This window comes from Pongo abelii, chromosome 6 (assembly GCF_028885655.2).
Source record: "Pongo abelii isolate AG06213 chromosome 6, NHGRI_mPonAbe1-v2.0_pri, whole genome shotgun sequence".
Taxonomy (NCBI): domain Eukaryota; kingdom Metazoa; phylum Chordata; class Mammalia; order Primates; family Hominidae; genus Pongo; species Pongo abelii.
In genome coordinates, this window is record NC_071991.2 from 47,757,865 (window position 1) to 47,782,866 (window position 25,002).

The 25,002-nt window shown below is 39.3% G+C and overlaps 1 protein-coding gene and 1 non-coding gene across 7 annotated transcripts in view; both read left to right on the plus strand.

Moving 5' to 3' along the window:
• The window catches only part of ELMO1 (engulfment and cell motility 1), a 593,731-nt gene that overhangs the window by 254,389 nt on the left and 314,340 nt on the right, over nucleotides 1-25,002 (plus strand).
• On the plus strand, nucleotides 21,557-21,658 carry LOC112134514 (small nucleolar RNA U13). Its single transcript, XR_002915930.1, has one exon. It is a non-coding gene; the product is annotated as a small nucleolar RNA U13 (small nucleolar RNA).

Here is a 25,002-nt window from a genome sequence, read left to right on the forward strand (position 1 = left end):
TCCATGGAGATTAACATACATGCAACCTGCAGAACATATGAAACATGTTGCCCTGAAGCAAAGTAATTTTTTAATAATCAGTAGCCTATCAGCATAATGTTCATTTTATGTCTTCCTAAACTTTTTATCACTTGCATTGTGGTTTATAAATATTGATCTATTGATAAAGAGCCTTTGCTACTGTTCTTTCGTTCAGTATAAGAATTTCTGCTAAATATCATTTCTTCTTCTTTTTTTTTTTTTTTTTGGTAGGGACAAAACAATAAAGTGTCTCCAGAAATCTGATTTGGCATGGTTTGTAGAGAGAGATTCATAGTCCAGGATTGTTTAACCACACAGAGTCTTCAGGGTTTTCTAGAGGTTTACATTCTGGTGCATCCATAAAAACCAACTGATAATGTCATTTTTTAGATAAAAATGTAGGATGATAATATTTTATTCAGCATTGTGACTTGGGACTGACATAGGCTTTATAAATTATCTCATGACGTGGTGAATAGGTACTTGATTTGTTCCACAAAAATTTGCTGCCATTTATTTTATTTTTGTGTTTTTCAAGTTTTGGCAACAATTTATTATGCAAGATTCCCTGAATTCTTCCCTGGAAATGTGTCTCTCATTCTTTTGGGAGATCGTTGCTTAAGCTAGGTAACAATCTGATTTCACGGAGAGTGTTAGAGCTCATGTCTTTGAATAACCACAGTTGCATACCCATGTAGCCGCAAGAGAGTGGCCTTCTCTCCTTCCCAGAGGTCTCGATGTTCATTATCTCTGCCCTTGGGTTCCCATAAACTCCGCTGTGTCTTTCTTCAGTTATATAGCATATGTTATACACACTCATTTTTCATTAGCTTCAGAGTTCAAGCAAATGTCTTCTTTGCATAATTCACTGGGATCTCCTTCGGAATGCCTTACAGAAACCAGTGTTTCTCAAAAGGATTCATTTCTTCCCTGCTCATGTTCACATTAGAATCTCCATCTCTTGATGGAGGCTGAAAGTCTGATTCTTCTAAGGTTGTATGTTATGCTTGCACTGTCTGTCCATCATATATAGTTTTTTAATTCCTTTTGTCCCATGGCAATGCAGTTTGAATCTTTCATGTACATAAACATTCAAACATCATGATTAAAAGTATGGTGTTCCATGCACAATTACCAAATTCTTTTAAACAATTTCTTATTTTTGCATGTATATGTTGTTACCAGTTTAAAAATTATTATATACAATGCCACAGCAAATATACCTACAGCTTAATCGCTAGAAGCACAGTTCCTTGGTTAAGGATTGGGCATATTTTATAACGTAAATATAATTCAGCAGGAGGACTAAAACAGTTATTGTCAAAAAGTTAATGAAAATCTCAGGAACACATGAGCTGTGCTGCAGCAATGCTGAAACTTGTCTTTACCACATATTCTCATAGAAGCTCCTCATGGAAGGCTCAGTCATGGGATTGACTGTGGGGTACAGATCCAGGCATTTCATACCCTAATCCCCAGCAAGATTTAGTGGTCCTTGGGTTGTATTTTTAAAGATTTCCATGCATATTACAAAATATTCCAGAACCAATGACAACTTATACCCTTACCATTAGTCTTAGAAAGTGGCTGTTTCTAACACCTGGGCTGTTTCATGACTCTAAAGATTTTCTTTTATCTTTACTAATTTTATGGTTTCAAAAAAAAACTCTTAAGATGCCTTTTCTCTAAATCCCCACAGCCACATTTCCTATCTCCCTATTATAGTCTTCTCTTGCTCTTAGTTATTATTATTTTTTATTATTTTTTTTTACCTTCCTCCAGTGGCCTGTGAGTGTGTGTGTGTGTGTGTTTGCATGTGTGTGTGCATGTGTGTGTGTTTAACAAGAAGTACAGTCTGTATGGTAAGCACTATCCCGCACTTTAAATAAATGACTGTAAGGTACAGCTTCATGTAATGAAGGATAGTGGAGTAATCCAGTTCTGCGAAAACATCTCATCAGTAAGTGTCATTTGGAACCTAACTTCTGGGGCTCTATTTTCTGCAGCTCTTCTTGATTGGTTTTGGTCAAATCATTATTTTTTGAACCTCAGCTAATTTATTTGCAGAGTAGTGATGGTGTTTTTAAACTCCTCTCTTTAAAAAGTTATTAGAGATCAAGAAGACGTAGTGTGTGAAGTTTGTAATTTCTGAACCGCGGTAAAAGTGATTATGATTGCCACTGAAGACAAGATTTTAATGCGCCCCCAACCCCCCACTTTTTTTTAAACTCTGTGAATGGAGATTCTTGTCACAAGGTAATAGAAATGATTAGACAAAGAAGACCTACTGGCATTGACTAACTGGAGTCCTTCAGATGCCCCAGTTTGGGCTGGGATAGAAATTTCTAGAAATGGGATATTCAGGGAGTTCCCTTGAAGAATGGCCTTGTGTTGTTATTTTTTTTAAAAACTGTGCTGTCTCAGTCACTGTGAATTCAAGTGCTTAACAGTTTTTAGTCTACACAAAAATTAGCTAAGGCAATTCTTTAATTGAAATAGTCAAAATTATCACATTTCAGTGCACCTGCAGCCTTGTATATACAGTAATACAGTTTACTACAGTTTACCTGCATGGTCATTTTTCTTTACTATCAGAGTTCATTTGAAGTAGATGACTGATAATAAAAAACTGGTTATAGTAATATCTATAGTAAACAAAGTTATTAAATGCTGTACACTAAAAGCATAATATGTTATTAGAAGAATGGGGTGAATTGGGAAGTTTTATTTAATCACTTTTACAAAATTTGTAAAACTGAGAACATAACTCATATTTTAACAGTTTTATTGATGTATAATTTATAGACCATATAATTCACTCATCTAAAATGTACAGTTTGGGTGCTTTTAGTATGTTTACAGGGTTGTACAGCCATCACCAAAGTCAATTTTAGAGCATTTTCATTATCCCAACAAGACCCATTAGCTGTCACCCCAATCTGCTTATCCTCCCCAGCCCCAGGCAACCATTAGTCTACGTTGTCTATAGATTTGTCTATTCTGGATGTTTCATATAAGTGAAATCATACAATATGTAGTCTTTTGTTACTGGCTTCTTTCACTTAGCATGATGTTTTCAAGGTTCATCTATGTAGTCTCATGTATCCGTTCTTTGTTTCTTCTTATTGTCTGATTTTATTCTCTCATAGACACACATCCCACATTTTATTTATCTGTTTATCAGTTGATGAACATTTGGGTTGTTTCTAGTTTTAGTTATGATGACTAAAGCTGCTATGAACACTTCTGTACAAGTTTTTGTGTGGGTGTATGTTTGCGTTTCTCTTTGTTCTGTACCTAAAAGCACAATGATTGTATTACATACTGACTCTATGTTTAACCATTTGAGGAAATGCTAGACTTTTCCAAAATGCTTGCGCCAATGTATATGCCCACCAGTAGCTTATGAAGATTTCAGTGTTTTCAGGTCCTCATCAACACTTGTTATTATCTGACTTTTTGCTTATGGGAGGGAACGGGAGGGAAGTGGTATCTCATTGTGGTATTGAGTTGTATTTACCAGATGGCTAATAATATTTGAGCATCTTTTCTTGTGCTTATTGGTCATTTTTATAACTTCTTTGGGGAAATGTCTGTTCAGATCCTTTGCTTGTTTGTTAATTGGGCTGTTCATCTTTTAATCATTGAGTTGTAATAGTTCTATATGTTCTAGATACAAGTCCTTTATCAGACATGACTTGCAACTTCTCACATTCTGTGGATTGCCTTCTCACTTTCTTGAGAGTGTCTTTTGAAGCATAAAAGTTTTTAAATTTGATTTTTATTTTGATATATATCTAGTTTGTTTTTTATTTTTATTGCTTATGCCTTTGGTGTCATAACTAAGAAATCATTGTTCAATTCCAGGTCATGAAGATATATACCTACATTCTCTTCTAATAGTTTTATAATTTTCACCCTTATATTTAGTTCTTTGATCCATTTTGGGTTAATTGTATATGGCGTAAGGAAGGAGTCCAACTTCATTTTTTGCATATGGATATCTAGTTTTCCTAGCATCATTTGCTGAAGACTGTTCTCTCTTCATTGAATTTTCTTGACACTTTTGTCAAAAATCAATTGACTATAAATGTGAAGGCTTATTTCTGGATTCTTAATCCTGTTCCATTGCTATATGTTTATTCTTACGTCAAGTCCACGCTGTCTTGATTATGGAAACTTTGTAGTAAGTTTTGAAATCAGAAAGTGTGTGTCCTCCAAATTTGTTCGTTTTCAAGATTATTTTGGCTACAGAGGGTCTCTTGAATTTCCACATGAATTTCAGGATTGTCTTGTTAATTTCTACACAGAAGTCAGTGAGTTACTGATAGGGTTGTATTGAATCTGTAGATCAATTTAGGAGGAGCATTGCCATCCCAGCTTAACAATATAAAGCCTTCTAATTCATGAACGTGGGATACCCATTGATTTATTTAGGTCACCTTTAATTTCTTTCTACAGTGTCGTGTAGCAGTTTTCAGAATATAAATTTTTTGTACTTTATCTTTTAAATTTATTCCTATTTCATTCTTTTGTATGCTATTATAAGTAGACCTACAGAAATGATCCCTAAGAAGTGTACTTCAAATTTTCTGGATCAAAAATCTTGTGTGGCTTGAGCCACGTAACCACATTGGCACAATCAGTCACATCCAGGGTTATGTGATCCTTCCACGTTATATATATGGTATGTATATATATACACTGCTGTTTCTCCAACAAAAGCTTGAATCTAGAGTGATCTGAGTGGGTTTACCATGCCCACTACAAGCCCCTGCCCAGAAAGTGGACCTTTGCTTGGAACTCAGTTATCACATAAATACTTATTGATTATTTTTTCAGGACTATTCATTTACTTTATGAAAATTAAAGTACAGTGTTATTTTAACAAGTAGTAAATGGAAAGAATGAGTAATATTAAAGCTTTCATCTCTATAAATGATACTACTTAGACCTCCCTATTATATATTCTGGGCTCAGTATCAAATTCTATTGTAATATCTTTGAAAAGCACAGAAGCAGTTTCTAATTTAAAACTCTAGCTAGCTGCTGCTCTGCTAAGAATAAAGATTGACCACAAATTCAACTTAATCTGTAGATCCTTTGCATTTAGGCTATCATATTTGATTCAAAATAACTCCGCTCTTTAAGACAATTTTTAATGACATGATGAGAGAGGAAATGCAAAATATTTTACATTAGCCTATACTCTATTTGTCCGTCTAGTTATAATAGACAGACTCATTATAAATTATGACTTCCTATTTAATAGATATGAAGAGGAGTCAAATATGTAGAACAAGAGAAAAAAGGATAGCAATGAAGTAATTTGTGATGGACTTTTTTTTTTTTTCTTTTGAGACAGGGTCTCACTTTTTTGTCCCAGCTGGCGTGCAGTGGCATGATCATGGCATACTGCAGACTCACCTTCCTGGGGTCAAGTGATCCTCCCACCTCAGCCTCCTGAGTAACGTGCCACCACACCAGGGCTAATTTTTGTCTTTTTTGGGGGGTAGAGACAGGGTTTTGCTGTATTACCCAGGCCAATCTCAAACTCGCAGGCGCAAGTGATCTGCCCACCTCTGCATTCCAAAATGCTAGGATTGTAAGTGTGAGCCACCATGCCGTGATGGACTTCATAAACATAGTAAAAGATTTCAGCCAAAGCAGTTTGATTTAAATGGGTGTTTTAATCCCTGGCTTGCAATAATTTTATCCTCTGGAAAGTATGGCTTTTCAGTCAACGTATTCATTTTTGGCCTTGACCATGTAGAGCAATTACAGGAGCCCATATCAACAAGTGTCTTCAGTTGTTGCATTAGTGTCTGGAGCCAGACCACAAAGGTAGCCAGAGAGGGTACCCCTAAACCATGTCTCCCCACATCTCTGACTCTGAACCACACATGCATGGAGCCTACTCAAAGCAACCTAGCTATGGACAGAAGATCTCACTAAGACCAGACTTGTAGCCCTAGAAACAGTTTGCAGTTTGTGCACAGACAAGAGAACTATCTGCTAAAACAAAGGAAGCAACACTCATTGGAGAAAAAACAGAATCCAGAATCTTCACCACCTAACATTCATAATATCTGGAAAAGAATCCAAAATTCCCAGATCATGGAGAATGAGGACAAAAGAAAATCAATCAACTCCAGCTCTCAGATGAACCAGATGTTGAAACTAACAGACAAAAGGTTCAAAATGACTGTGATAACTATCCCCAATGAGAAAAACAAACCATGTTTTCAATGAATGAGAATCTTAGCAGAGAAATTAGAGGTGTTGGTAGAGAAATGGAAAACAGTAGGAAGCAACCAAATGGAAATTCTAGAAACAAAAAATAAAATTTCTGAAGTTGTATGTAATAATATATAATCTTTTATAAAGGTAAGGTAAGCTATTATTATTATATAAGGGTAAAGATAAGGTATTTTGCCTTTATTTTATTATACTTTTACCAGTGAAATAGAAGCAGATAGGACAATTCTATCCACCTTTTCATCTTCTAAACCTTATTCTCTTCGGACTTGAGAAAAAAATAATAAGTCTGGAATGTACTTAGTGAAGTGAGAAAGTTGAGGGAGTTGGGGGACATAGACTATGACCCTTCCCTCTTTCCGTCTACTTCTGTCCTGCTGTGAGCACATCTGTGCTGTTGTGCTTTATAGAGAAAATTCCAATTTACCTCCTTATTTCTCTCTCTCCTCTGCTGGGTCCTGGGTAACAGGAGGTCAGCTTTTCTAGGCCTTTCTTATCTCTTTTCCTGATAATGGTTGGATTCATGTGTAGTGCATGAACAAATAAAGCTGTGGGGCTCTGGGTCCCTCCTCTTGTCCCCTGGCCTCTTCCTCCTCATTGTCACATCCTTATTGTAAATGCTTTGGGGGCAGTTTATAAAAAATGACACTAATTACTGAAACAATGTTATTTACCACGTACACTGGCAGAATGTTTACTATTTTTCTTTACAGCCGGGTTTTATTTTTGTTGGATGTATTTAGTTGCTGTGAAAATGAACGTGTTGCTCACTCTCGATAGACCTGTTCTTCCTCCTCCTTCCTCCTTCTCCTTCTGTGCCAGATCGTCCCCCTCTTCAGCAGCTTCCCTTCCTTCATTAGGCCTTCTGGGCAGTTTTTAGGATGTCTGCTCCTAAACTATTTCCATTTAAAATTGTTCTAGTGTATCAACACACCAATCACTTTGACTCCATGCAAGCTGGTCTCTGCATTTCAAACCTAGCTTCCGTGTGTTAGTCCTTTTTGACATTTTTATAGGGTTTCTCTGGGAAAAAAAAAAGAGCATAGCAAAGGTATGAGCCATCCTTATGGAGTGCCAGCCTAGAGGGAAAGAGGAACTAAACATTGTTTGTATACTTACCACCTATGAGGGCCCTTCCACCATGTTTGACACACTCTTCTTGCAGCTAACTGGTGAAATAGATGTTTTGTCCCTGGTTTTATATCTAAAAATACTATACTGAGGTTAAGTAACCTGCCCAGAGTCTCACACGGGGTAAGAAGGGACACCAGAATTCAGCGATAATTGTATCATTCCCAAGCCCCTGGGCTTTTTAAATTTATTTACTCGAAACCATACTGCACTTCTAAGTAAAAGGTTAAGAGAACTCAGGAATGCAAATGAAAAAGTGCTTGTCAAGGGAGAGAGAGAGAAAGAGAGAGAGAGAGGAGGGGGAGGGAGAGAGAGAGAAAGAGAGAAAGAAGGAGAGAGAGAGACCGATCCTGCCACTGTATTCCAGCCTAGGCAACCAAGCGAGACTCCGTCTCAAAAAAAAAAAAAAAAAAAAAAAAAAAGCACAAAAGCACTCATGATCTTCCTGTTGTCATTTTTAGCCTTTTTCCACCTTATATGTGCTGAGAGCTGTTCCGCTGCCATTTTCTCTCCCTGCCTCAAGAGCACATTTAAATGCAAGTGAATGGGGTGGGATTGTGATTGTTACAGTGATTGCTTAGAATCTGCCCTACCATATCTGCCAGTGTATAAAACTCTACCGATGCTACCAAACTCTGAGAGGGTGTGAAGCTCTAGTTTTCACTGTGCTGAGCCGATTACCTCATGTCGTCACCAGGGGGCAGCACCTTCCTATGCCTTTGAACTTAGGAGCCTTGGGGCGGTGGGAAGCTCACACCAAACCCTGTCCCTTAGCTGGTCACCTCTTACCTTCCAAGCCTGATCCAAGTTTGGGCAAAACGGATGTAAATATGTTTTTAATTTTTTTTTCTTATTGGAGAGGGGGGCAATTGGAGGGAGGAAGTACAGCTTATATGTTGGCATACACATTTTAAATATTTGGTACTTTATAAGCAGGTGTTTCATGTGTATTCTGTGTTCTTTACTGTACTGAGAAAATAACTATTTCCTTTTGCTAGGGATGCAGTACTCAGCAATGCCTGTTGCAACCGTAAGTTAAACCATATTTTCTCAAAGAAACATGGTAGTAACATCGTTCAAAGTACTGACTTTAGTCAGCTCACCTGCAATCAAACCTCAGTTTAGGCACTTACTAGCTGTGTGACCCTGGGCAAAATACTTAACCTCTCTGAGCATCACATACTCATCTGTGATGTGAGGGCTGCAATACATTCCTGCTTTCTTTTTTCGACAAATATTTATTGAGAATTTCTTTACTTGTGGACAGTGGTATTATGTCTTGCGTATAATGGTCTTTATATGTATCTCCCAGTTCAGTTTCATATAAATTGGCCTCTTGTTTCTGTAACCAGGATTGCATTTCTGTCAAAAGTCTTGGCTTATACAGGGACACTCAAAGGCCATCCAATCTGCAAATACAAGACAGAGCTGCCTCAGGAAATGCCCGATGATTTAATTAAAATGTGAAGAGTAGCCCACAGAGAGGGCAGGTGTGGTGTAACCCCACCCTGCAGGGGTGAGGCGGGCATCCTCCTTCTCGGTGACTTAGCCTGGATCTGGGATGAGTAGAGGCTTGGAGTAGGTTCAAAGACGGTTCTCAGGGCAAAAAGTTGACCCCTGTTTTAGGGAGGCTGCCTTGTGGCCACTGGGCATGGTGATGGTTTGCCATCTAACACTTTATGCCTGTCACTTGTCCCCATTTTGAGTCTAGGCAACTGTGACCCCTGGAATTATGGAGAGTCTCTTGGGACTCTCGTTATTATTTTTATTCTTACTGAGGTAAAATTCACATAACATAAAATTAAACATGTTAAAGTAGACATTTCATTTAGTACATTTATGATATTGCACAATCACCCACTATCTAGTTCCAAAAATCATTATTTTTTTGAGTTTCTATTTTGATATGATTTTAACCTAGGAAAAAAATTACAAGAATTGTACAAGGAACTCTGCATAACCTTCCGCCAGATATATTCACTGTTGATGTTTTGCCTCATTTTCTCCCTGGTGTTTGCTTTCTCTCTTTCTCTGTGTGTGCATGTGTGTGCATGTGTATGTGCGTATGTGCATGTGTGTGTGTGTGTATACACGTATTTTTCCCCAAAAAACACTTTAGAGCATGATGGAGACATTGTGTCCCTTTAGCACTAAATACTTAGTAGGTACGTATTTCCTAATATGGCCCTATAATACAATTATAAAAACCTGAAAATGTAACATTCATACAATTCTATTATCTAATCCACAGTCATTACTCAAAATTCATCAAATTTTCTTTACACTTTTTCTTTCCTAGACAAGGATGCAGTCCTCCATCCTGTGCGGATTTAGCTGTCTTTTTTTTGCTTTCCTTTGATCTGGAATAGTCCTTTGCCTTTCTGTGTGTTCTTTGACCTTGACATTTGTGGGAGAATACAGACCATGATTTTGTGCATCATCTCTCTCAATTTGGATTTGGCTAATGCTTTTCATGATTAGATTCAAGTTCATATATATATATATATATATATATATATATATATAATCTCCCTCCCAAGGGAAAATGGGTCCTGATTTCCACATGCTAAACTTAGGAGCATTGATTATCCTATTTCCCCTACAAAAACCAGTGATGGCACGGAGATGGCGTTTTTCAGCCTTATATTGTAAAGCTGTCCCAATTCTGTGGGCTATAGTGGTATGAGGGTCAGTTTCCTGAAGACCGTGGAAAATCTGCCGCTATTCCTTTAGTTTCGGGCGTCATAGAATGGGAGGTTTATGGCTTCAAGACTGGAAGATGGTGATGCAGAAGCACATTGTGCAGCCCTTTGGGTTAAAATCATTCTTTCATATTGTGTGGCCAAATGGAATTTGCTTTATGTTCATTCACTTGTCAGATGCTGAGTGAGAAAATGACAATTTACCATGTAAATTCTTAAGATAATTAAGTCAGTCTTCTATGGCATGGTGAAAAATTCCCCAGGCCGCCTACTGGGCTCCTGCACACTTTCCCTAGAAGGATGAATTCTTTTCTTTACCTCGCTGTGCAACTTCCCTCTGCCAAGCAAAAGCACCTTGCTACCTTGAGAATAAATTGACAATCTCAATTTTGATATGTTGCTCATTTCTTTTGTGTACATTATTATTAATTTACAGCTTATCTTAGCAGCAGACCCAAGGAAGTGATTCTGCCTTTCTACTGTTTCCATGTAGCCAGCCTTGCCCAAGTCTTTGTTCCTCTTTCCCCATTCACATGTATTTGATAATTCAGCTTCTCCTAGAATATTTTGCCTTTTGTTTTTAAAGTTGAAAGAGCTATATGCAAGGCCGGGCTCAGTGGCTCACACCTATAATCCCAGCACTTTGGGAGGCCGAGGCAGGCGGATCACAAGGTCAGGAGGTTGAGACCAGCCTGGCCAATATAGTGAAATCCCGTCTCTACTAAAAATACAAAAAATTAGCTGGTCGTGGTGGCGGGCCCCTGTAATCACACATACTCGGGAGGCTGAGGTGGGAGAATCACCTGAACCCTGGAGGCGGAGGTTGCAGTGAGCCAAGATCGCACCAATGCACTCCAGCCTGGGTGACAGTGTGAGACTCCGTCTCAAAAAAAAAAAAAAAAAAGAGCTATATGCAAACATTCAGATGAAATTGGGATTACTTTTAAGCCACATGAACAAAATTCCCCTCGCCAGTCTGTTGCCTCTAAGAAAAAAATTATCTGTTGCCTCTTTTTCTTAAGCTATCTATTTAGAAATAATTTGGGGTTGACTGAACTGTCGCAACCGTAGTACAGAGTGTTACCCTGTTCCCTTTACCTAGCTTCCGGCAATGCTAATATCATACACATTATGTCTTACACAAAGTATATTTATCAAAACCAAATATTAACAGTGTGTGATCCTGTTAACCAAACAGCAGTGTTTTAGGATTTCACCAGGTTTTTCCCTGATGTCCTTTTCTTTCCTCAGATCCCAGGTAGCATTTGGTTGTCATAGTCTCATTCAACCTGCGACAGCTTCTCAGTCTTTCCTTATTTTTAATGGCCTTGATATTTCCTAGCAAGTCTGGTCATGTGTTTTGTAGACTGTTCTTCAATTTGGGTTTGTCTCATATTTCTCATGGTTAGACTGGGGTTATAGGTTTTTGGAGAGAACCTTACAGAGGCAAGGTCCCTTTGCCACATCGTATGAGGAGGTACATCTCTCCTGACTTTCACAATTTTTATTCTCTTCTATTGTGTGGTTTTAAATATCTTTCTATGGTGCTAATACTGTTTTTTTTTAATTAAAAAAATTTTTTTGAGACAGGGTCTGGCTTTGTTGCCCAGGCTGGAGTGCAGTGGTGTGATCTCAGCTTACTGCAACCTCTGCCTCTTGGGCTCAGGCGATCCTCCCACCTCAGCCTCCTGAGTAGCTGGGACTACAGGCGCCACCATGCCTGGCTAATTTTTTCTTTTTTTTTTTTTTTTGAAGAGATGGGGTTTTGGGTTTTTGTTTGTTTGTTTGTTTGTTTGTTTTTGTTTTTGTTTTGAGACAGAGTTTCACTCTTGTTGCCCAGGCGGGAGTGCAATGGCATGATCTCGGCTCACTGCAACCTCCACCTCCCGGGTTCAAGCTATTCTCCTGTCTCAGCCTCCCGAGTAGCTGGGATTACAGGCGTGCACCACCACGCCCGGCTAATTTTTTGTATTTTTAGTAGAGACGGGGTTTCACCATAGCCAGGCTGGTCTTGAACTCCTGACCTCAGGTGATCCGCCCTCCTCAGCTTCCCAGAGTGCTGGGATTACAGGCGTGAGCCACCGTGCCCAGCCAGAGATGGGGGTTTTCCATGTTGCCCAGGCTGGTCTCAAACTCCTGGGCTCAAGCAATTATCCTACCTTAGCCTCCCAAAATGCTGGGATTATAGGTGTGAGCACCACACCTGGTCCATACTGCTTTTTATAGTGGAATGATGTGGATCGGTTACTTGTTTTTTTTCATGCAAAATCCTTCAAACCTGCTTAGGTTATCTGTGTAATATGGGATATCCCCATGAAAGAATATCAACTCAGAACATTGCTTTCTCTACCCTAAATACTTTCTTCAGCCTTTCAACTCCACTTGAAAAGCATGGATGTAGCACTTTGTAAAATGTTATACATTGGAAGAAATAATGCAAGAGAAAAAGAAGTGATTGAGTGAGTGTATTCGTCAAGGTTCTTCAGAGAATCAGAACCAATAAGATATATAGACACACAGACACACATACACAAACACAAACACACACACACACACACGAAAGCCAGTGGAGAGCCGGAGATCAGAGAGCTGCTGGTATGGATTCCAGGCTGGTCTGAAGGCCTAAGAACCAGAAGGACCAAAGGCTGGAGATTGGTGTTCCGGCTCAGGCAGTCAGGTAGAGAGTGAATTCCATCTTCCTCCACCTGTTTGTTTATTTGAGCCCTCAGTGGACTGGATGATGACTATCCACACTGGGGAACCATCTGCATGACTCAGTTCACCAATTCAAATGCTAATTGATATGGTTTGGCTGTGTCCCTACCCAAATCTCGTGCATTGTAGCTCCCATAACTCCCATGTGTTGTGGGAACAACCCAGTGGGAGATAATTGAATCATGGGGGCAGTTTCTCCCATGCTATTCTCATGGTAGTGAATAAGTCTTACGAGATCTGATGGTTTTATAAGACGTTTCCCCTTTGCTTGGTTCCTATTCTCTCCTTGCCTGTTGTCGTGTAAGATATGCCTTTCACCTTCTGCCATGATTGTGAGGCCTCCCCAGCCACGTGGCACTGTGAGTCCATTAAACCTCTTTTTCTTTATAAATTACCAAGCTTCAGGTATGTCTTTATCAGCAGTGTGAAAACGGACTAATATACTACTAATCTCTCCCAGAAACACAGTCACAGACACACCGAGATAATGCTTCACCAGCTATCTGGGTGTTCCTTGGCCCAGGCAAGTTGACATGTACAATTAACCATCACAGGAAGTTCCCCAGTGCCTAACTCCCTCCTGAATCACGCATTGGCTGTCTTGAGTTTTGGGGAGGGGCATTTATTTGGTTTGATGGATCTGTGGATATTTTAGAAAGCTGCTTTCAATCTGTAAAGTAAACCTCCCCTTCAAATACAAAGAGTAACATAGATACAGATTTTATCTAATTTCCTTTCACTTACGACCTCTCTAGGTCCCAGTAGATACCACATAGTAAGCAGTGAGTCAGGGAAAAGAAGGGCCAGAGTAATCCACAAACCTTAATCAATCCATGACCACCCAGCAGCTGGAGCGATCACTCTCTAGCTTTCTCTCATTAGCTACACACTAAATTAGAAATCTTTAAGTAGTGTCCTCTTGAACACAGAGTGGCAGGAATGAAATGTGACACATAACAGAGGAAAACAAATACAAGTAGTTTTAAAAATGAAGTCAGTCTTTAGAAGGAAGGTCACTTTTATTTCCTAAGATTTAATTCAAGTTATTCTCAGAACACATTTTAAATTATTGTGCTGTAACTTGAATAGTACTAATTACTATGCTTCCAATTGAGGAAAACAAAGAAATTTAATTAGCTCTGAAGTTTGAGAACTATTGAAAGAAGCACTATTCCCATGCCACTTCTTTGTACTTTCTTGTGCTCATGATGTTTTTAATTGCTAGTATATTTTGCTTTTATGTTTGAATGTGTTTGGCAACCATTGACACAGAGTGGAGTGTCATGAGTTTTACAAGCCACTCATAGCAGAGAGTTTTCTTGACAGGGCACAGAAAATGAAATCTCAGATTTGCTTTATCTGACAGTCTTCTGCTAGAACATGCTATGTTTAGAGTTCTCATTCTGTTAGTATCTAATTGGAAAGGTGGTCTTCTTTAATTCCTTGAAGCTCTTAATTTCAGTTCCACTGGAAACTCTTCTTCCCACCTTTTATCTAGTTTGTAACATACAATGTCCATTTCTGCTGGGTCACTTCCCACTGGAAGATGCATCTACAGTCCTTCCTAAGCTTTTTTAACGGCTACACCATATCCGTACTTAGGCATTGAGCTGTGTCTTCCATATTGGTCTATGCCAGTATTGTCTGACATTGATTGTATAGTCGTCTAAAAGCTATAACTGTGTTTTCCTTTTCCCTTCTTTACTTCGTCTTCTAACTTTTGTTTACTGCAACCAATATCAGCATAAAAGTAATAGAGAAATAAAAGAGAATGAGTTCCATGTTTCCATGACAGTGCATCCATTAGTTGTTTTTGTTTTCTGTTTCATTCTAGTTTTTGGTCATTTTGTAAATGGTCAAATAATTGTAATAGGAGGGAAGAGATTATTCTATGTTTTACTTGAAGCATTATCTCACAAGCACTTTTTCATATTGTTATACCACAATTACTTTTATGGCTGTTCATTCCATTGGATTGATGCATTGTATATATTTTGATATTTTTAAGTACTGGACATTCAATGTTCTAGTATTTGTGTAAGCAATATTATATTGTGCATTTTTATTCTTACAGCTTTCTGTTTCCTTTTCAGTTATCTCACTGCGATAGACCAAAATATTTGGAGACTTTCATGGTCGTTAGGCTATATGTTGCTTTTTGTTCTGTTTTATTTATGACTATTTTTAGCACATTGTCATTTATAAGAAAGTGCTTTGTCAATGCATAGGGAGGAGGTGACAATAAGGAAACAGTCCTTTTCCTTGAAAGTATTGTTAGGATTCTGAGGAAGCTCTTCTAGGAAATGACAGTGAAAGTATAACAGTCGATGAGTCTTTGGGGAGCTTGGGAAATTGTTGAGATGTTAAAGGTCATTCTGAAATTAATTTGTCTAGCCCATTGTAGGCTATACTGAAATTATTATCTCTAGTAAATGACAGTATATTCTCAGCTATATCCAAAGGCTATTGTAGAACCAGCCACGACCTCCTGTATATCATTCCAGACATCACTTGAAAGTTCTTTCTTGTGTCTAATCTGAATCCTATGCTGCTGTGAAAATCATTTTCAAGTATTGCAGTTCAACTTGGAACTAAAGTAACTATGTTCTTCTACACTGAGAACAGAGACACTGTCCATTCTAAAGTGATCATGAGTCGTTTGTTAGTTTTGTTTTGTTTTTTTTCTTTGAGACAGAATCTCACTCTGTCGCCCAGGCTGGAGTGCAGTGGTACAATCTCAGCTCACTGCAACCTCCGCCTCCTGGGTTCAAGTGATTCTGGTGCCTCAGCCTCCCGAGTAGCTGGGATTACAGGCACGCACCACCATGCCCAGCTAATTTTTTGTATGTTTAGTAGAGACGAGGTTTCACCATGTTTCCCAGGCTAGTCTTGAACTCCTGAGCTCAGGCAATCTGCCTGCCTTGGCCTCCCAAAGTGCTAGGATTACAGGCATGAGCCACAGTGCCCAGCCTGTTGGGTTTTGAGTTGGGCATGGGGAAGAGTGAAAGCCAAGTGTCCCCAGAGGGTTAAGAAACCTGTTGGAAGGTGACCCTGGGTGTAACTCCATGGTGGGCTGCCCGACTCAACTGCTGTTTGGTTTCAGCTGTCCTAAGGGGAGGACTGACTCTGCAGCCTGACAATACCTTCTGTGATGTGTTACTATTGTCATGCCGTTCCAACTGGACATTGAAAATTTGCAGACAAATGTAAAGAGATTTGATAGTGACTAATTTGCATTGCAGAAGGTGTTGGTAGTAGTGAACAGCTTGCTATGAAGCCCGTATTCAAAATTTGGAAGGAACAAACACTATGGATATGCTCGTCTCACCAAACTACCCAACCTATTTTTCTTTCACTCCTTTTCTTTGTCTCCTTATTATTCTGCTGATCATTTTCTCTTTGCAGTGTTTCAAATCCTGTTTCTCTTTTCTTTTCCCGCCTTCCTTTTTTCCCTCCCACTCCTTTTTTCTATATCACCTTTCTCTCTGCTCCCTCCACTTCATCTCAGGTCCCACTTCCCCATTGGTTTTTTGCCATTCTTAACCCCTTTCCTCTTTTATTGGGAAAATAGGCTTTAAATTTGGAGTGTGCTAAGAAAATGTCGCTTTATGCTGAAAAACTGCGGGATTCAGGGACTGCATTTGTGGTGTGGCTTATTGATAGAAGAGAGGCTATGAAAGCTAGTGCTTACAAGTGATTTAAAGGCGATGGCTCAGTGTCTCAGGTGGACATGATTATGTTGTGGGACAGCTGGGTTCCATTTTAGCCTGATATTGACCTCTCCTTGCCATGTAATTAACAGTGTGCCAGCCACAGATCATAAAGTGAGTGCCGTTCAATGAATAACATCAGGTACTGGTGCCTGGAGTTTGTTGTACCCATGGGACCTAGTGGGCATGGGGCATGCCTGGATATCTAGCCAGGAGTGACACTTAAGCTCAATTTTTGGATGCTGGATTACAAGAGCTCTGACATGCATCCTCAGATAGCCGCTCGATACAGATGACTGATGAGTTCTGAAGCTTCACGCTGATGTGTCCAGGAGCCCAGGGGCAAACTGACCCTTTCTTCTTTAGGCACAACGCCTGCGTCAGCTGTTTAGAAATCATCAGAAAACATTTTAATCTTAGGGGGGCTCAATTTTTGGTGATTAAACTAGACTCCTAAATAGAGTTCTCTAAACCCCAAACACAATGAACAGAGATTCACAGTGACGTAGGTTTGCCTCCCTGAATGAGTGTTGCAATGAATCTCATCCTTTTCTTGGCTTTGGTGTTGTGTAGTGATTAACAAAAACGTGAGATGACCGCTGGGCACCTTTATAGGAAAAAGGAAGTGGGAGGGTATTAAGCATAGAATGGATGCTCTCATTTGCTTGCGATGTGTAAGTTGGGGTAGAATGAGGAAGGGCACAAGACTAAAGAGTTAAACCCACCAGTCATGGTTTCATTTAATACGCTAAGGAATTTGATGAGGTAATTGGGCAGATTCAGGGCAAAGAGAGAGCAGGGCTGAGTATCAGTGATCTTCAGATAATCACTAAGGTATTATTCAGGACACAAGCCAGATGACGTTAGCTTCACCAGAAGATGGGCTGATGTGGCCATGGATTCAGTTAGTAATTCTCGGAATTGCTGGGGCTTGGGGCAGCCACCACCATGTGGTTTATCTTTGTCTAACCTCACTAAAGCCGGCCGAGCAGGCACTGTCTGTTTTGGGCTCTCAGGTTTGGGGTGGTGGTTCTCAGTAGAGGCTGAAGGGGAAAGAGAGGCCTTTTAAAAAGAAAATATTTGTTTTCTCTTCTCTACATAAGTTTTGAGCTTAACGGGCTTTGATCAAGAAGAATTTCACCTTGGGTTTATGTTTTGAGTTACATCTCCTCAAGACGCTGCCGTGGGGCTGGAGGAGAAGGTCAGAGAGAGGGAAAACTTGGACTGTGCTGAAACCCTTTCAGGCTCACTTATTTAGTTATTCACTCAAAAACAGCAGCATGGACTAGGAGCTATCTGTGCTTTTGCAATGTAGCTTCACTACTTAAATTGAAATAAATTCCCTTATAATAGGTCCAATGTATAGTCCAAGGCAGATTTGAAATAACATTCAAAGAGTTTTTGGCCGTCCACTCAATGGGTATCTCTGTGACGTGGCTTGTACTGCCTCAATGGTCCTTTTTCTTGGAACCTCACATGGTAACTTTGGGCCAGAAGATGGTGTAGCATGAACAAGAAGAGGTGGCCTGCAGTCCTAGGTGCTGATCCATACTGGCCAGGACAGAGAATACGGGATATCACATAGTCTCTAAATACAGTTTTAAAGAGTGCATCTCTAGAGTTAAATGAGTTTGCCTTAAATTCTGTGCAGTTGCAGATGATGTAATCCATGTATAAACATTTTATTAGGCAGATTAAATTAAGATACAGGAAATGCTATTTCACATTTCGTTGAAGAGGAAAGTCAAGTCTTGTGAATATTGTTTACTATAGCAGAAGGTTCTTACATATCCATCTCAACTCAGTTTTCTCATTGTTTCAGGATCCGAGTTCCCTGCTGCCTTCTACTCCTTGCATGGTAGAAAGTCAGTCTGCTAGGAGCTTGCTGAGATGAGTAAGAGCCGTCTGCTAGTGAAGGGAAATTTGGACTCAATGAAAATAGTAAATGGAAACCTCTGTTTGCTGTATCAAGCGTGCAGTACTTATACGCGTACATGGAACAATTTTTTTTTTAGCTTCAATGTTGTAAGGAAGATGGCAATTTTCCTTCTCGCGTAACATATAAATGCAGTACTTGGAAATCGAGTAGTTGGCTTGAGTTCTATTTCTGGTATTGTCAGCAATGTACTCGCCTAAGACAAGCCCTTTGACCACTAGCTATAGACTCTAATATCCTAATTAAGGTTATTAGTACCTTCTGATAGTAGCTTAGCTCCTCCATTTACAGCAAATCTTACTTTTTCTGCATTCAGCTGATGAAGTCTATGAAAGAATAGCAGGAATAATAAGCTAGTTTTGGTATTTTGGCCTTTTGGATAGGAATGCAGGGAGGAAATGAAATGAGGGATGCCTTGAAATGTCTCACTTAGACTTTCTTATGTTCAGAGAAATACAGACAGAACATTTCCTAGATATTGAGAGTACATTTCTTTTCTTGAACTATCTTAAGTGCCTCAGAAGAGGACTTCAGTTTGAGATGACTTTTTTTTTTTTTTTTAAATGTAAGCACAGACAATTCTGTCTCCACACTCAACCCTTTACAGAATTTCTGAGAACAGCGAATTTCAGCGAAGGGGAGGAACAGAAATGAAGTTGACAAGAGAAGCCATCTAAAATTAAAACTCTCCATATGGAATTGCTTTTTCTTTTCCTCCAGAGAGTGTACTTACTCTAAGTCAGCTCTGTCTTTGAACATTTTCTTATAGGATAGTCATTGGAGGCTCTGATAACTCCTAGCTTCTATTATTGTCCAGCTTGTATCTTTTAAATGTCAAAACTATGGTCTTCCAAATGACAAATTTTTATTTTTAAAATATTTTTACTAACTTTACTTATGTGTTGAACAGATAGTAGTACAAAATTCAAAAACAAAAGGCCCAACATGCTGAATTTCATTGATTTTTAGTCTTTGGATTGGATCTGATTGTGTTTAGAAGTTGATGGGGTATAAGTAGCTCTGTAAGCTAGATTCTTTATTGCTTCCCATCAGTCTAAAATGTATTAGAAGAGAAAGGCGGCCAGGCGCAGTGGCTCACGCCTGTAATCCCAGCACTTTGGGAGGCCAAGGTGGGCAGATCACGAGGTCAGGAGATCGAGACCATCCTGGGTAACATAGTGAAACCCCGTCTCCACTAAAAATACAAAAAATTAGCCAGGCATGGTGGTGGGCACCTGTAGTCCCAGCTACTCGGGGTGCTGAGGCAGGAGAATGGCATGAACCTGGGAGGCTGAGCTTGCAGTGAGCCAAGATTGTGCCACTGCATTCCACCCTGGGTGACAGAGCGAGACTCCGTCTCAAAAAAAAAAAAAAAAAAAAAAGAAAGGCCTGGTTACAAGAATAAACTAATGGATTATTTTTAACTAATAGCAAGTTTACCTAGAAACTAGATATTTAAATATTGCTGCTGTATCTATATTTTTGTCCATATTTTATTGCTCACGACACCACTAATTGGTAGATACACATTTTATGTACAACTGAGAAAAAGAAACCTAGCCAGTTAAACTATTTCCCAGCACCTGCCATTATTTAAATGATCTCTTAGGAAGGAATATCTAATATATTTTAAAAATAGATTTATTAAAATAACTCTTCTGGACTTAACGATATATAGGTATTTATCATTTAACAGTCTTATAAACATATAAAAAATCCAAGAAAAATACATCAGGTAAGTTTTACTCCTGAAACTTCTCTACAAGAAAGTTTAAGTCTTCTGAATCACTTTCAACTCAAGACTTCAATGTCTATATTTTGCCACACAATTTGCCCTTTGTGCTATAAAGAATATTGGTGAAATAGTTTTAAAAGAATTTTTTTGTTTATTTTGCATTAACATCTTCTACAAAGTTTCTGGAAAAAATAAATTTATAAAATGAAAGTTCAGCCAGGCATGGTGCTCACACCTGTAATCCCAGCACTTTGGCAGGCCAAGGTGGGTAGATCACTTGAGGCCATGAGTTTGAGACTAGTCTGTCCAACATGTTGAAACCCTATCTCTACTAAAAATACAAAAATTAGCCCAGCAAGGTGGCACATGCCTGTAATCCCAGCTACTTGGGAGGCTGAGGCACAAGAATCGCTTGAACCCAGGAGGCAGAGACTGCAGTGAGCTGAGATAGTGCCGCTGTACTCCTGCCTGGGTGACAGAGTGACAGAAAAAAAAAAAAAAACAAACAAACAAGGAAGAAGAAAGAGAAAGAAGGAAAGAAAGAGTAAAAGAAAGAGTAAGTTAGTTCACTGATGCTGAGTTCTTAAGCTGTTTACCACTGCAATTTTGTCATGTTAACACAATTCTGACTGTTGCTGGGCTGGAAATGTAGAGGAACAGATACCAGCAGTTCCAACCACCATTTGGTGCCTAGGGTTAGTAACTGCTCTGGTATATCTCAGGGTTTTCATTACAGTTGCTGAGACCCATTCTGCTAATTCAATTCAATGCTGAATTTTTAAATATTCACACATGAAAATTGCTTTGCGACTGCTGTCCATCTGACTGCAATTGGAAGATGCCATTCATTGTGAAATTCTACCCAAATTTAGAATTGGAAATAGAGGAAAAGAAATGTGCATCTGGGCCGGGCGCGGTGGCTCACGCCTGTAATCCCAGCACTTTGGGAGGCCGAGGTGAGTGGATCACCTGTGGTCAGGAGTTTGAGACCAGCCTGGCCAACATGGTGAAACCCTGTCTTTACTAAAAATACAAAAAAAAATTAGCTGGGTGTGGTGGCTTGCGCTTGTAATCCCAGCTACTTGGGAAGCTGAAGCAGGAGAATCGCTTGAACCCAGGAGGCGGAGGTTGCAGTGAGCCGAGATCCTGCCATTGCACTGCAGCCTGGGTGACAAGAGTGAGACTCCGTCTCAAAAAAAAAAACAAAAACAAAAAAAGAAATGTGCATTTTAGAGTTAATGAAATATAATGATTAAATATAATTTCTAGAATTTTTAATGTTTCAGATGAGAATTGTGGACGTTCACTGTGCTCATAAACCAAAATGCTAAGTCAAAAGCAAAAGCTCTTCCTGTTGGTTCCTAAGTGCGATGATTGGGTTTTCACATTCATGTGTGACATGTGCCTCCCTCAAATCTTGTGATGATGTCGGCACGTGACCCATCTGACGTGGGAAGACAAGTGAAAATGTAAAAAAAAAAAAAAAAGCAAAAGCTTGAAATTTTGAAATGTCTTAATTTCTTAGCGTGATTATCCCCTTCGTTAGAATGCTCGCAAATATTAACAATACATTTTTTTTTCAAGACATCTAAAGTGACTCAATTTGAACATTTTAAGTGGCCGGTTAAAAAAAATTTTTCCCCTAGTAATTCAAACATTTGTTTTACTGTTAGAAATTCAGAAATCTGATTTAAGGATGACCTTCTAATTGAAAAGAGGAAAAGCAATGGAAAGATATCTGTATTTATAACTGAAACTGGCTCAAATCATAGCTGTATTCTCCTTTCTTTGAAGTGTATAGAATTATAGTCAATGGGTTAAGAAAAATTATTTAAAACTTGAAAATAAGGCAGCCAAGTAGAGCAGCATATCCTTTCAATGTCATATTGGAACATTTTTAAAATAAATAAACCTGACCAAGGATTATTTAATTATTCAGAAGAACTTCTTTATGTTTAACTTTTGTTTTTTACTCTTAATTGGAGTCTAGACGCTGGGAAGTTGTGCGTTAATGTTTAGATTTTTGGCAGTAGCTGTCTAGTGGAAAAAAGAACCCTGTGTGTTACACGTTTTAGGACATTAACCAGCTTTGCAGGTAACCTAGCAATTTTATACTAAAATTTTCAAAGGCTAGAAACACCTTCTCCATCAGCCGTCTTTGGATCAGCCTTATTATTTTGCCGGTTTCTTCATTATTGAGTTGAGTAAATCTTGACATATATTTATTCTATATTTTTACAAGTCCTGTTTTCAACTTTAAAAAATTTTTTCACTTTGTCAAGATTTAAACCTCTCAAGTGAAATGGTTACTACTTGTCATTATACTATATATTTGTAAGTTGACAAGTGCTCCTGGTAGTAGTTCATAGTGACCTGCAGAGATGAAAATGCATGTTTATGAGGTTTAAAAGTAGATTGCGGAGCCTGTGCATGACTTAGACTTCGTCAAGTGACTCCGATGTGATTAGCAAATTATTCTCCTTGTGTGGATGGAAGAGTTTCAGGGGCCAGAGCTGGCCTTGTGCAAGGAATCTAGCCAGAACATTTCAGAAGAGCCTGGGGATGCAGTGGTGCCCCAGGAGGCAGCTGTTGGTCTTTGCTCCTCCAGCACCTGGTGTGGGGTTTTTTAAGCTCTCAACCATGTGTGTGGTGGTTTCCTGGAGTTACCATCCTTGTCCTTCAGGGGATTTGAGGAGATTCTTCTGTTTGCAGAGGCTCCAGAAACACAAGGTTGGGTCTTCAGAATGATCTCTGATGGAATTGATTGTATCAGACATTAAATTTACTTAGTTCCAGTTTACCCCCACCATGTACTTTTTTTATCTCTCTCCCTCTTCCATTAATCCCATTTTTCTCCCTCCTTTCCTTCCCCCCTTTTTTTGTGTTGACCTATTTACAAACTCCCCTCACTTGAGATGATGCAGAAGATTACATCATGCTTAACTGATATATATGTATATATTTATTTGATTACCTGAAGGCTTTCTATAATGCCTTAGTGGAAGCCTGTATGGTAAATGCCAATCAATGAAATAGAGGGAGTAGAAATTTCCTGTGTATTTGAATGTTGCATTGATCACCTTATCTAGTGTACCTGGCCATTTTCTTAAGGTAGTAATTAAAGTGTTTCATACTTGAAGTGGTTTACGGTCATGAATTTTGAATTGACAGAATACTCAAAGTACAGTGCTGTATTTTCTTATGTAGCTCAGGTAGGTCAGCACTCAAAAGTCAGGTAAGATGTTGCTGAAAGTATAAATGAGTGGAAAACAAGAAAGGCTATTAAATTCTTTGCCAGAGAAATCTTCATAAATAGAACAAGTGACCATCCGAGTGGGAGACTGAAAATGTCTGTTCCTGAATTCACTGAGATAGAGAAGGTAGAATATCCCCACAATATTTTGGGGGACTTTTGGTTCTTTAATTCATTGTCTGGTTATGTTGATAAAACCCTGGGGATGGAGATATGTACAGTTCAACAGTCTCAGAAAGGAGGCCCCTTTAGTACAGTGTTTATGGGATTCAGGATAAGTGTGGGCTCAGAATGGTGTCAGGAATCAGAACCCTGGAGCCAGTGAGAAAGCCAAACTTCACATAAATGACATCTGAAGTCTAGTAAGAGCTCAAGATCAGTTGATGTCTTGAGGGGAACCAGGCATGGTGTAAGAACCAGGATTTCTTCAAGAAGGAGCTTTAGAAGAATGTAGTGGAGAATGCTGACGCCACTCCAGACTGAAAGCTCATAGTTGACGGCTGCCTCCTCGCCAGGGCCCACCTGGTTCTAGGTTCTGTTCACAGCATTTTCTGGGCATCATGTCATTTAACCCTCACAGCAGGCCAGTGAGAAAGTAATACTATTAATTTGCAGCGTTATAGGGGAAGAAGTGGCTTTAGAGAGGTGAAGTTTCCTTCTAAGAGTATCAACTGATATTGAAGCTTGCATTGGAACCCAGGTTGGTCTCTCTCCACCTCTGTGCTGCCAGTCACGACACTGTGCTGCCTCCTATGTCTGCGCCTCCCACCTGTTGCAAGTAGCCAGCCTCTTACGTGATGAAGACCATCAGGCCTGAAGGTCCAGGCCCTTTTGCTCCTGCAGAAAGCCCAATTGGGGTGGGACATCTGGTCATGCAGAAGCCACATGACTGGTGGGCACAGGACTCCCAGGCACCTGTTCTCTCAAGGGTGGGCTCTTCTGGGGACATTTGGGGGCTACTTATGATTCCGTTGAGCTGTCCTTTGACTTATTCCTTTCAACCTCAAACATACAGGGCCACTCAGAGAAGCAGTACCTATGGCAGCTTTAAACCGCCCTGCTCTGCTGTTCTGTCTGACAGCATGAGAAGCCAGCAAAAGCTTCTTCACATCAGGGTGCCAGTGGGGAAATAGGAGGGAAAAGCGGGAATAGGAAGGAAAAGCATGCTATTTTCTAGACAGGGGAGGATTTCATACCAGTGTGTTCAGAATGGTTTTACAAAAACTGTGCATATATGCTCCAGGTCTGTTCAGGAAAGATTCATTTGTGGAGGATTGAAATGTTCCTATTAATATTTCTTATCTAAGAGAAACAGAGGCATCTACCGAATTTCACAAAATGTAATATAAAAACTGATCTCCAGGGGTCACCTTTAATATTTTACTTCCTTCTTCATTGTTGAAAATATATTTCAGCTCTCTTTTACATACCAGCATCCAGCACAGGGAGAAGACAGCATAATCACTGTGAAAGTATTATCAAATGCAAGCACGCATTTGCATTTTTGGCAAACAACCACTTTTGATTTTACATTGTATTAT